The 12,599-nt window shown below is 38.9% G+C and overlaps 1 protein-coding gene across 6 annotated transcripts in view; it reads right to left on the minus strand.

The window, feature by feature from the left end:
- Window positions 1-12,599, minus strand: part of LOC121318133 (contactin-1-like) — a 96,218-nt gene that overhangs the window by 44,693 nt on the left and 38,926 nt on the right. Inside the window, exon 1 of one of the 6 annotated variants that reach the window (XM_041254460.1) lies at window positions 11,289-11,859. The exons of 3 other annotated variants lie outside the window; for them this stretch is intronic. The gene's annotated coding sequence lies outside the window, so the exon portion shown is untranslated. Of the gene's footprint in view, window positions 1-4,198; window positions 4,259-11,288; window positions 11,860-12,599 lie in introns of those variants that run through there. 2 more of the 6 variants (XM_041254466.1, XM_041254465.1) reach the window with 2 other exon arrangements.

Genomic DNA, 12,599 nt, shown 5'->3' on the forward strand with positions numbered 1-12,599 from the left:
TAATATAAAGTCAAGACACTTAGTCAACACGGCTCATTTCTGCCTCTCCAGATGAGCTACTCTGGCTTTAGTGTGTTAAAACCTGTACATTTTATTTAAAACACAGATTAGGCCATTTTGAACTGTGATTTCTGCCTCTTCAAATTACCTACCTATTGTTCAATTGAGGTAGACCATTTGGAGGGGAGGCGCTGTTTTTCAAATTAGTCTGTTAATCTGTGGTACCGGTAGCCCATTTAGGGCACCGGCGCGGTGCATTTAAGCATTTATGCCATGCCTCATTAATTTTGGACCCGTTAATACATTCGAGGTGGGGTAAAATTTACTAGGCTACTTTACACTCCGCCAATTTAGCACTGCGATGATCAATCTTTATTTGCACATGATACGTCTTCAAAGATACATCTAGATAAGACTAGCACACCTTACTGTATAAAATATTACAAAAATAAAATACATCATGGTAAAAGCATAGCAACATGTAGTAAAGCATGGTGAGGCACAGGCAAGCAAAGTTAACATGGTAAATTGCTTAACATTATAATAGCATGTATATTTCAAATGGCTATGGCTGTTGGATATTACTTTTAGTGATTGACAAAGCTTGGTGCCAGTCAGTCTTTGGCTTCAGATAATTGAGTAGGATTACTGAATTGATTTCTTGCGCACCATTCTGCACCAGCCATAAGACTATCAAAATGTAATATATTTAAAGCCCAAGTTGCATTCAAAAACAATATACCTTCAAACAATATACACAGTCAGTCCAGATTACAGGAATATAAGATATAAAAACACAAGGTACCACTGCATACAGTACATGTTTTCAGATGGGCAGGGTGTACAGTGCATGCACAGAATGTAATTGTCAAAACTGCAGCAGGAGATTTACAGAGATTTGGGTTAAGATTCATGCGTGGAACAATGTCGGCTTAAGAGCATTGTTCTCAGATAGCCAGCGCAATCGTCTTGCATATTAATGAGAATAAAAACACAACACGAATTACAAAAAATAATCTGTAAGTAAGAGACTTAATAAAATAATAAAAATGCCTTACATGTACTATCTCCTTAACACCAGAGTCTCTTACCAAGTCTCCCTGTGTCTATAAGTTATTATAAGTGAAGTGACTGCAGTGGGATAGGTGATAGTACTGGTGACTAAATCATATTTAAAAAGACAAATTAATTCAGTTGAACAGAGAGACATGTCTAGACTGCTCATCTCGGTCAATTAATCGGGGGGGAGCTTTCTATATTTGATTAAAAAAAACACATTAAATAGTAAACATCACACTAAATGCTCACTGACAGACCACACATTTTAAAATTAAGCTCCAGTGCCATTGTTAGCAACACTGTCATTTTTATTCATTTTTATAAAATGACCCAGTGAACTCTCTATGATATCTAAAGGTCAGGCTGGAGACAATCCCTGGAGTTTGCGATTATGGAGACCCTTGTTGGCCAGCTCATCATAATCTACTTGCGTTATAGTATTTGACTTTGTTATGTAAATTGTAAACCAAATGGAAAGCTGAACAGACAACAGTGACAAGAACAACACAACTGAAAGATGTATGTATAAATAGTCACTAGATGCCAAACCATGACCTTTCAACAATGCAGTCATTAATGCAATGTGATACCAGCACTTTGCCATATACACTGGTAGTGTATTTTTTGAGAAATAGATTGGGCTGGAAAAAACAGACAAATGCTATAGCTGGTAAATATTTTACATTGTACATTTATATAATACAATACAATTAGAATATTATTCTTATTATTTTAACATCTGTTACATTCGCTGCTGAGTGACAGGAAGGAGATCGAGACAGAGGTTAAAGTTGAAGTTGATACGCCCCCGCAGGTGAACAGAATTTATTTACATTATCAACACACTGAAACACACTACCAGCAATGGCAGCACACATAGCACATACAACATAGTGTATGAAAACTTTGGTAGGCTCTGCAGTCTATAAACTACTCTCTGTTCAATGAGACATTATTGAAGAGCTTGGTCATGGTGGATAAACTGTTAGGGCGGATATGTGACAGGCGGATACCCAACGGATTACTGTAATTTAGCATTGTTTATGTTGATGCTGTACATTTACAGTGGCGTCTATAGTTAACTATGGTTGATTATGTTTATGTTTTACAATAGTTACCAATGAACACATGCATGTTTTCGGTAGGATTTTACTTTTCATTAGAAAATGCCTGCAGTACACCAGAATGCTCCCAGAGAAAGAAATGCAGCGTTTCATTGAAAGTGAAGGTGTGGCCATAAAGGAGCTATGGAACGTGATTGCAGCAGTATCTCTGCAGCCAAATGTCAGGAGAAGGATGGTCAGCGTGAGCGAAAGAAATGGCATTAAACATGCATGAAAAGTCACAAGTGTCTGTCACACTGCAGATTGTTTATTTCTAGAGACAGAATAACTTGTCTCTGTCAGAATAACAGCATCTGCTGTCTCTTACTGGTGACTATCTCTGTTATAATGTAAAATAGAGGACAGCAAAACGTGCCTGGTGATGCACTATGTAACACAATTTTTGTTCCTGGGTAGTAAGTGTTATTTCCTAATTGCTTATGCCTCAAAAGTACAGAAAATGGCTATTACTCCCCACAAACTTTGCTTTTGTGACCAGGACAGTGATATTACAAAATATCACTATTTCCAATGGGAAAACAGGCAAATGTGTGTCTTTTCGTTCACATAAAGTCAGAAAAAAACAACATATGAATCCAAATTAACATGTATTTACATGTAAATTTACAGTATAATCGTAAATCTCTAAACTACTCACTTCTAAATCTTTTGTAGTCATTTTAGTATTACTTTAGTATAAACACATGTTAATTTGGATTCATACGTTGTTTTTTTCTGACTTTATGTGAACGAAAAGACACATAAGCTCCAGTTTTCTCACTGGAAATAGTGATATTTCAAAATATCACCGTCCTGGTCACAAAAGCAAAGTTTGTGGGGAATAATAGACATTTTCTATACTTTTGAGGCATAAGCAATTAGGAAATAACACTTACTGCCCAGGAACAAAAATTGTGTTACATAGTGTAATCACTGTGAGCATTTCTGACAGCAGTACAATGACTCTTGGGTGTAAGTCACCCTCCTGACCTGTGAGCTCAGGTGGCCATCTCCTGTATCCATGGAGGCATGGCGGCATACCCCACAGAAAAAGTATACTTATCGGTAGGACCAATAAAACGTCAACTGGAAGCAGAGGTGGCAGAAAGGTTGCCACATCCAGTTATTCTGGGCTGAGACTGGCCAAAATTCAAAGAATTAATGCAAATAATGGCAGTCTCAGACGCACATGTAAACGTGGGAGAAAAAAAGAAAAAGGAATGAATTGGTGATGTGCTTCATTTTCAAGCCGAAATGTTTTTTCCTATTTTCCGTCCTAGAAAAACAAATAAAGAGAGAAGGACCTCAAAAATGGGAGGGAGCATCACTAACACAAGGCTGGGGTCTTGTGGGAGAGCGTTCAGATGGTAACAAACGGCAGTCACTAGTGTACGTTAGGGTACAGGTCCAGTCTATTGAAGGTAAGGATGTTGATGGCGGTGGGGCACTAGTATTTCCACTGTATAGTGTATATTACTGTATAGTGTAAATCTAGCCACGGGCACAGGACAGCCTGTAACACAATTATTGGTTCCCCGTCTTGTTGGACCGAGGTCATGAGGCTGGTGCATGATATACTCTGGGTATATGCATATATTACTGGTGGTAGATTATGCAATGCAATACACAGAGTCAGTTCCATTGAGGTCCACTAATGCCGCTGCAGCAGCCACAGAGTTAGTGCAGATTATGGCTAGAATAGGGATCCCCAAAGAGATTTTGACTGATCATGGAACCAACTTCTTGTCTAACACGTTACAGCAGGTATATAAATTACTAAAAATACGTCCCATCAGGACATCTGTTTATCATCCACAGACGGACGATCTGGTGGAACGATTTAATCAGACCTTGAAGCAGATGCTGAAACGTTTTGTAATGCTACAGCAAAAACATCATTGCATCGCTTCTTCCGTACCTCCTTTTTGCAGTGAGAGAGGTGCCGCAGAGCTCATCAGGGTTCTCCCCCTTTGAGCTCTTGTGTGGCCGAAAGCATTGTCTCTCCCTCAGGTGTCACAGTACGAGAGAGACCTTACCAGATCCTGGAAAGTTGACGAAGCTGCGTTCGCAAAAAGATATGGGACATGCTTGAACTTGGGGTGACTGAGCCTTCCAGGAGTGAGTGGTGCAGTCCGGGAGCCTCAGTCAAGCACATCACTGAGAACGTGGACAGGCTCCTAGAAAGAACAGGAGACGACCCGGTAGTAGTCGTCCACATCGGTACAAACAACATTGGAAGAGACAGACCAAAATCCCTGCAAAACAAATTCAGAGAGCTAGGAAGGAAATTAAAAGAGAAAACCAAAACTGTGGTATTTTCTGGTATACTACCGGCATCTTGCAAAGGACCATATGGACAGCTGGAAATAATTAATCAAAACGCATTGCTGAAGATGTGGTGCACACTGGAAGGCTTCACCTATCTTGATCATTGGACCACATTCTACAACGAGGACCATCTGTATAGACGGGATGGACTGCATTTAAATAACAATGGAACCGGTCTACTCGGAGAAAAGATCCTCGATAAGGTTCGGAAGCATTTAAACTAGAAAGGAAGGGGGGAGAAATCAACAAAAAAACAGAAAGGAGACCGCATCAAAACAAGAACAACAACTCAGGTAAGACAACCATTAAATGTATTTATCTAAATGCTAGAAGTATCAGAAACAAAATTCTAGAACTTGAAGCTACTGCACTAACAGGTAACTATGATATGATAGGTGTTACAGAAACGTGGTTGTCTGAGAGTGATGGGGACGAATATAATATTTGTGGGTATACACTGTATAGGAAAGGCAGGCAGGACAGAAGAGGAGGAGGGGTAGCGCTATACATAAGAAACAGTCTTGAAGCCCAGGTGTTAAACCTGGACAAAGAAAATAAAACCGAATCAATATGGGTCAGAATAATGGACAAAAATTCAAAGGGCATAATAATAGGAGCATGCTATAGACCGCCAGATTCAGACAGTGAGCAAAATAATCTGTTATACAATGACATTAGAAATGCGTGTAGCAAAGGAGAAGCCATACTAATGGGGGATTTCAACTTCCCCCAAATAAAATGGGAAAACCCAGTGGGTAGCGTGAAGGATGAAATAGAAATGGTGGAAATGACAAATGACTGCTTCCTAACACAATTTGTCAAGGCACCGACTAGAGGGGAGGCATGCCTTGATTTAGTCTTTTCAAATAACGAAGATAGAATAACTAAAACAGAGGTCAGAGAACCACTGGCAAACTCAGACCACAACATGGTCTCATTTGAAGTGTTTTTTAAAACCCCAAAAGTAATGACTAAAGCTAAGGTTTACAATTTTAGAAAAGCAAACTATGAAGGTATGAAACAGAGACTAACAGAAGTAGATTGGAGTAAAATAGAGAAAACACCCACAGAAGAAGGATGGTTGTTCTTCAAAAATGTAGTACTAGAGGCGCAAAACAATTATATCCCTAAAGTAGACAAATCTAAATGTAAAACTAAATTGCCAAAATGGTTTAATAGATCAATTAAAAAAAAAAATCAGCGAAAAAAGGCACTTTACAGAGCATTAAAAAAGGACCAAAAAGAAAGTACGCAGAAAGAGTACACAGAACTGCAAACGCAAGTCAAAAAGGAAGTTAGAAAGGCCAAGAGAGAAATAGAAATGAACATTGCTAAGGGAGCTAAAACCAATTCCAAAATGTTTTTCCAATATTACAACAGCAAGAGAACATTCAAAGAGGAGATTAAATGTTTAAGAGATACAAATGGCAAAATTGTAGATGAAGAAAAAAAATAGCAAATATATTAAATGATTACTTTTCACAAGTTTTTACAAAGGAAGATACTGACAACATGCCCCACATGTCATCCAGTTCCTATCCAGTTTTAAATAACTTTAGCATAACTGAGGCAGAAGTGTTAAAGGGACTAGGAGCTCTTAAAATAAACAAATCCCCTGGGCCGGATGAGATCCTCCCAGTAGTACTCAAAGAAATGAAAGAAGTAATTTACAAACCGCTAACCAAGATCATGCAGCAGTCTCTTGACACAGGGGTGGTACCGACAGACTGGAAAATTGCAAACGTAATACCGATCCACAAAAAGGGAAACAAAACTGAACCAGGTAACTACAGACCAGTAAGCCTGACTTCTATTATATGCAAACTTATGGAAACTATAATAAGATCCAAAATGGAAAATTACCTATATGGTAACAGGGTCCTGGGAGACAGTCAACATGGTTTTAGGAAAGGGAGATCATGTCTAACTAACTTGCTTGATTTTTTTGAGGATGCAACATCGATAATGGATAATTGCAAAGCATATGACATGGTTTATTTAGATTTCCAGAAAGCTTTTGACAAAGTCCCGCACAAAAGATTAATTCTCAAACTGAACGCAGTTGGGATTCAAGGAAACACATGTACATGGATTAGGGAGTGGTTAACATGTAGAAAACAGAAAGTACTGATTAGAGGAAAAACCTCAGAATGGAGTGTGGTAACCAGCGGTGTACCACAGGGATCAGTATTAGGTCCTCTGCTATTCCTAATCTACATTAATGATTTAGATTCTGGTATAGTAAGCAAACTTGTTAAATTTGCAGATGACACAAAAGTAGGAGGAGTGGCAAACACTGCTGCAGCAGCAAAGGTCATTCAAAATGATCTAGACAAGATTCAGAGCTGGGCAGACACATGGCAAATGACATTTAATAGAGAAAAGTGTAAGGTACTGCACGCAGGAAATAAAAATGTACATTATAAATATCATATGGGAGATACTGAAATTGGAGAAGGAATCTGTGAAAAAGACCTAGGAGTTTTTGTTGACTCAGAAATGTCTTCATCTAGACAATGTGGGGAAGCTATAAAAAGGCTAACAAGATGCTCGGATACATTGTGAAAAGTGTTGAATTTAAATCAAGGGAAGTAATGTTAAAACTGTACAATGCACTAGTAAGACCTCATCTTGAATATTGTGTGCAGTTCTGGTCACCTCGCTATAAAAAAGATACTGCTGCTCTAGAAAGAGTGCAAAGAAGAGCTACCAGAATTATTCCAGGCTTAAAAGGCATGTCATATGCAGACAGGCTAAAAGAATTGAATCTGTTCAGTCTTGAACCAATCGCCAAGTTCGATGCGTACCCTATGCATCAGGTCGACAAACTTCTAGATAGACTGGGAAAGGGAAAGTTTATCTCTACTATGGAATTGACAAAGGGATACTGGCAGATCCCCGTAACCCACAGTTCTAGAGAGAAAACTGCATTTTCAACACCAGAAGGGCTGTTTCACTTTAAAACCATGCTGTTTGGGCTACATGGTGCGCTTGCTGCCTTTCAGAGACTGATTGACCAGGTTTTATGCCCACATCATGAATATGCAGCAACGTATACTGATGATGTGGTGATTTATAGCTCCACCTGGCGAGAGCATTTGGCTAGGGTTACAGCAATCCTTCAGTCTCAAAGGGTAGCCTGGCTGACAGCTAACTTGAGAAAATGTAGGTTTGCCAAGACGGAAACTCAATATGGGATTTTTAATGGGAAATGGAACGGTGAGACCCGTGGTCACCAAAATCCAGGCTTTGGTCGATGCGGTGATCCCCAAAGAGAAGACTCAGGTGAGGCCACTACAGGGATTAGCCGGTTATTACCGCCGTTTTATCCCTGAGTATGCCACAGTGGTTAACCCTTTAGTTGACCTCACCAAAAAGAGTGCTCCAGATTTAATTAAGTGGTGAGCTGAGTGTCAGGGGGCGTTTGATACTATTAAGCATAAACTGTGCCAGGCCCCCACCTTTATCACACCTGATTTCACCAAGAGATTCATCCTCTATACCGATGTGTTGGACGTGGGTTTAGGTAAAGTCTTGTCCCAAAAGGCTGACAGAATAGAACATCCGATAATGTATCTCGGCAAAAAGTTGCTACCTTGGAGATTTACCATTTGGGACTGTCTGCTCTTGCTATATACCCTGTACACATTGGTGTGTATTGACGGGGAATTACTGTTTGATCGCCAGACCTGGAATCTCCAAATAAAAGACATTTGCCAACCAGATTACAATTATCTGTGTGCTTCTTTCACGCACTGCATCACTCCTGCACCTGCTTCCACTCAGCCACTTTGTCATAGCGTTCTAGTGAGGTTATGGTGCACTCTCCTCATTGTCCAGCTCTTTAATGTCCTGAACTTCTGTTGCTGCCAGAAGAATCTTTGTCCTGTGAGAACACCACATTCATTTTTCACAGTGTCTCTTCCACCCATCTCATTGTTATACAGTGCCTTGCAAAAGTATTCAGACCCCTGACCAATTCTCTCATATTACTGAATTACAAATGGTACATTGAATTTCGTTCTGTTCGTTTCAGTGTTTTTTTAAAACACTGAAACTCAAAATCAATTATTGCAAGGTGACATTGGTTTTATGTTGGGTAATATTTTTAAGAAAAACAAAAAACTGAAATATCTTGCTTGCGTAAGTATTCAACCCCCACACATTAATATTTGGTAGAGCCACCTTTTGCTGCTATAACAGCTTTAAGTCTTTTGGGGTAAGTATGTACCAGCTTTGCACATAGTGTCAGAGTGATTTTGGCCCATTCTTCTTGGCAGATTTGCTCCAGGTTGTTCAGGTTGGTTGGACAATGCTTGTGGAGCAATTTTTAAATAGTGCCACAGATTCTCAATGGGATTGAGTTCAGGACTTTGACTGGGCCACTGTAGGACATTCACTTTTTTGTTCTTGAGCCACTCCAATGTTGCTTTGGCCTTGTGCTTGGGATCATTGTCCTGCTGAAAGGTGAATTTCCTCCCAAGCTTCAGTTTTTTGAAGCAGATTCTCTTGCAGTATTTTCCTGAATTTTGCTCCATCCATTATTCCTTCAATTGAAACAAGATGCCCAGACCCTGCTGATGAGAAGCATCCCCACAGCATGATGCTGCCACCACCATACTTCACTGTAGGGATGGTGTGTCTTGAGGCATGGGCAGTGTTAGGTTTGCGCCACACATTGCGCTTTGAGTTTTGGCCAAAAAGCTCTATCTTAGTCTCATCTGACCACAAAACCTTTTCCCACATCGCAGCTGGGTCAGTCTCATGCTTTCTGGTAAACTCCAGATATGCTTTTAGATGGTACTTTTTGAGTAACGGCTTCTTTCTTGCCACCCTACCATATAGGCCAGTGTTATGCAGAGCTCTTGATATGGTTGACTGGTGCACCATTACTCCACTCCCAGCCACTGAATTCTGTAGCTCCTTCAAAGTGATTGTTGGCCTCTCTGTGGCTTCTCTGACAAGTATCCTTCTTGTTTGAGCGCTGAGTTTTGAGGGACGGCCTTTTAATGGCAGTACCTGGGTGGTGTGGTGCAGCTTCCACTTCCTGATTATTGATCCAACTGTGCTCACTGGGATATCCAAACACTTGGATATTATTTTGTACCCTTTCCCAAATCTATGCATTTGTATTACTTTATCTCTAACTTCTGTAGAATGGGTCAAGTACAAAGAAATAATGTCTAATCTGGTGTCGTGTTAATATAAAATAATTGTTTCTGGCGATAGGACTCTCCAACTGAACAGTGGTAAATGTTAAAGTGTGGGATCATATGTATTAATTAGAGTCAGATTCTTTGGGAGTTGGAGATTGAGAATCTAACAGGGTAGGGATCAGTGTTTTGGGATAGGGTAGAGGGTTTGGTAAGATGGAGGGAGTTATCAATCAAATCAAGATAATAAAATCTCAGCCACCACCCCTTTACTGAACATTTCAACGGCAGCTTGAGTAATGAATATGGTTTCATTGGAACTGGGTCCTCTAATCAGCATATGGCAACTTTGTCTGGATGCCAATATGATGCCATGAAAACTTTTCAAACAGTTCCATTTAGCCTTCACTTCGGTTGAATTTTAGCAATATTATCCCTATTGGTTTTACTACTACCAGTACTGCAACTACTATGCAAGAGTAACACAACTGCAGTGATAAATATGAGTTTGTGTGACTAACTGCAAGAAACCTGTTTCATACAACATTACAAAGACATTTTACCTCCTCATCTGAAACTGTAGCTATAGTTATATAACCCAAAGTTACATTGCTGCAATGCTATTAATCGCTTCCTAGAAAGAAAAAAAAAGTGTATTTTAATACAAACTTGGCAACAGTAGACACTTTTTGGCCAATTTAATTTGCAGAATATATGAAGATTTGTTACATTTGTTTATTCAAAAGCAAGTGATTTGAACATATTCTAATAATATATGAATATCTAAATATCATTTAAATGTATGCAGTGGAGATCAGAAAGGGTTTTTGGTGGATTTTTTTTGGTACCAATACAAAAAGGAACAGTGACTACTTACTGTACCAAAGTTCATGTTTATATATTTAAAAAAAAATACATTCCATATTACATGCAACAATATGCTATATAATGTACCAAAGCATCTGAAAGGACAACAATTTAAAAATAAAAACAGCAAAGATCCTTCATAAAATCACCCTATTTAATCTTCTGCACATGCTGGCTAATAGGTTGAACTGTGTTCTCTCAGACTGAACTGCATGCAAAAATGTTTTTTGTCCAAGGTTACTAGACGAAAGTTAAAAATAGATTAATCAAACTAGATATATAGATACAGTAGATAGATAGATAGATAGATAGATAGATAGATAGATAGATAGATAGATAGATAGATAGATAGATAGATAGATAGATAGACTGAAATAAGGAAAGTCCATGACTGGCACTGTGACCTTTAAAAAAGTCAGTATTTTAGATTTCACATCTATAAAAAAAATATTGTACATACTGAATAAGTATAGCAAAAATAATCTAGTATGTGTCTATATACAAATGTATAGTGCAAAAATCAAACTAAACATATTTTACATTTTTTAAAAACGAGAACTGACCAAAATGTGCTGTAATGGTTGGATCTCTAATGCCCAGCTGTGCACACGCAGAAACAATATTGCAGCAGCAGGCATCACCTTAAAAAATACTGACTCTGCATTCCCGTGGAGGGGTCCTAGTCAATGTTAATACCACCACACTGCACCACCAGATCCCGCCTCAGCACATTTAATCTCCTGCAATCCTACAACCGGCAGAATAAAAATCAACTCACCTTGTAATGCCTCTGGATATGAAAAAGAGACACCGTCCCACTCCCATGTAAATATTCCACTTTCTGTGTAGAGCAGGGGGATTGTTTTGTATATTCTATCCTGCAGCAGCCATCAAATTAAAAGGATTTCAAGCTGTGACCTCAGAGCAAAACTCAGCCCAAACAGCAACTCCAAGCCAATTGCAGAATCAGGGTGGTCAGGCAGTAGGAATATTTGTTCTGCACTGTATGTCGTTAATGCTTGCTGACCAAAATGCTTAGTAAAATAAGACCAGGGATTTTATTTTATTTTTTTCTCAGTCTCCTTGAAAAAAAAAAGGCACCAGAATTACTGTCACTTGCCTGCACAAAAATATGAAGTCCTTTTCTGCAGTCTCTTAATGTAAGAAGCAATCCCTGCTCTCTCCACAAGCCCCCTCTCACTGCTTGGAGACTAAAGAACCAGCACTGCATGCATAATTTATGCCGTCTGTGTTTCCTGTATTCACTGGTGAGCCAGCCCTGTAATGGGCTATCGATTACTCTACTATTACACTATTCAGGAAGGAGGTAATTGGTTCATTGCAACACACAATATTCCATCCTAAGTCTGAATTTGGATATTGGTTTTACAGCACTGAGACACAATCCAAGCTCAGATCATGTGTGCATCAAGCACGCCACTGCAGGGTGCTTGGCTCCTGCTGCATTTACTGTAGCTCTGCCCGTGCTGCAGCATTACTATCTCTCATTAAACCCTTTTTCTGCAGTCATATCCAATATTCTGATTTATGAAGAGTAGACACATTTTACAATTTTAAAAGGATTGCTCTTTATGATACACTGTTATCTATGCGAGAGAGTAAACTAAATAGATACATTCAATTTGCAGCATATGTCAACTTGATTGCCATGTCCTATATTTTCTATTATCAATTTGTCCTGGTGACCTTTAGTATCTGTGCCATAATCTTTATACAGCTTACTATCAATCCATTTACTTGACTGGTGCGTTCATATATAGGTCATCATTTGTATTAAGCTGCCTGATGCAGATGAATGCAGACATTCATTAAATAAACAACCATGATGGACAAAACAAGAGGCACCAAATTACAGAGAAGACTGTTTTAAATGTTATATATATAACATTGCGGATGGACAAATGTTTTGTGAGGATGGACGGAAGCAGTCCATCGTTGTTATTTAATATTTGAGATCGGTAAAAAAGTCAATCTCATAAAGCGAAGCGCCTTTTTGTTTGTGTCTCTTGTTTTGTTTAAATCTTTGTTTTATTATTTAACAAAATACTGAGCGCCGTAGCATTTCAGG

The sequence above is a fragment of the Polyodon spathula genome, chromosome 7, assembly GCF_017654505.1.
Source record: "Polyodon spathula isolate WHYD16114869_AA chromosome 7, ASM1765450v1, whole genome shotgun sequence".
Classification (NCBI taxonomy): Eukaryota; Metazoa; Chordata; class Actinopteri; order Acipenseriformes; family Polyodontidae; genus Polyodon; species Polyodon spathula.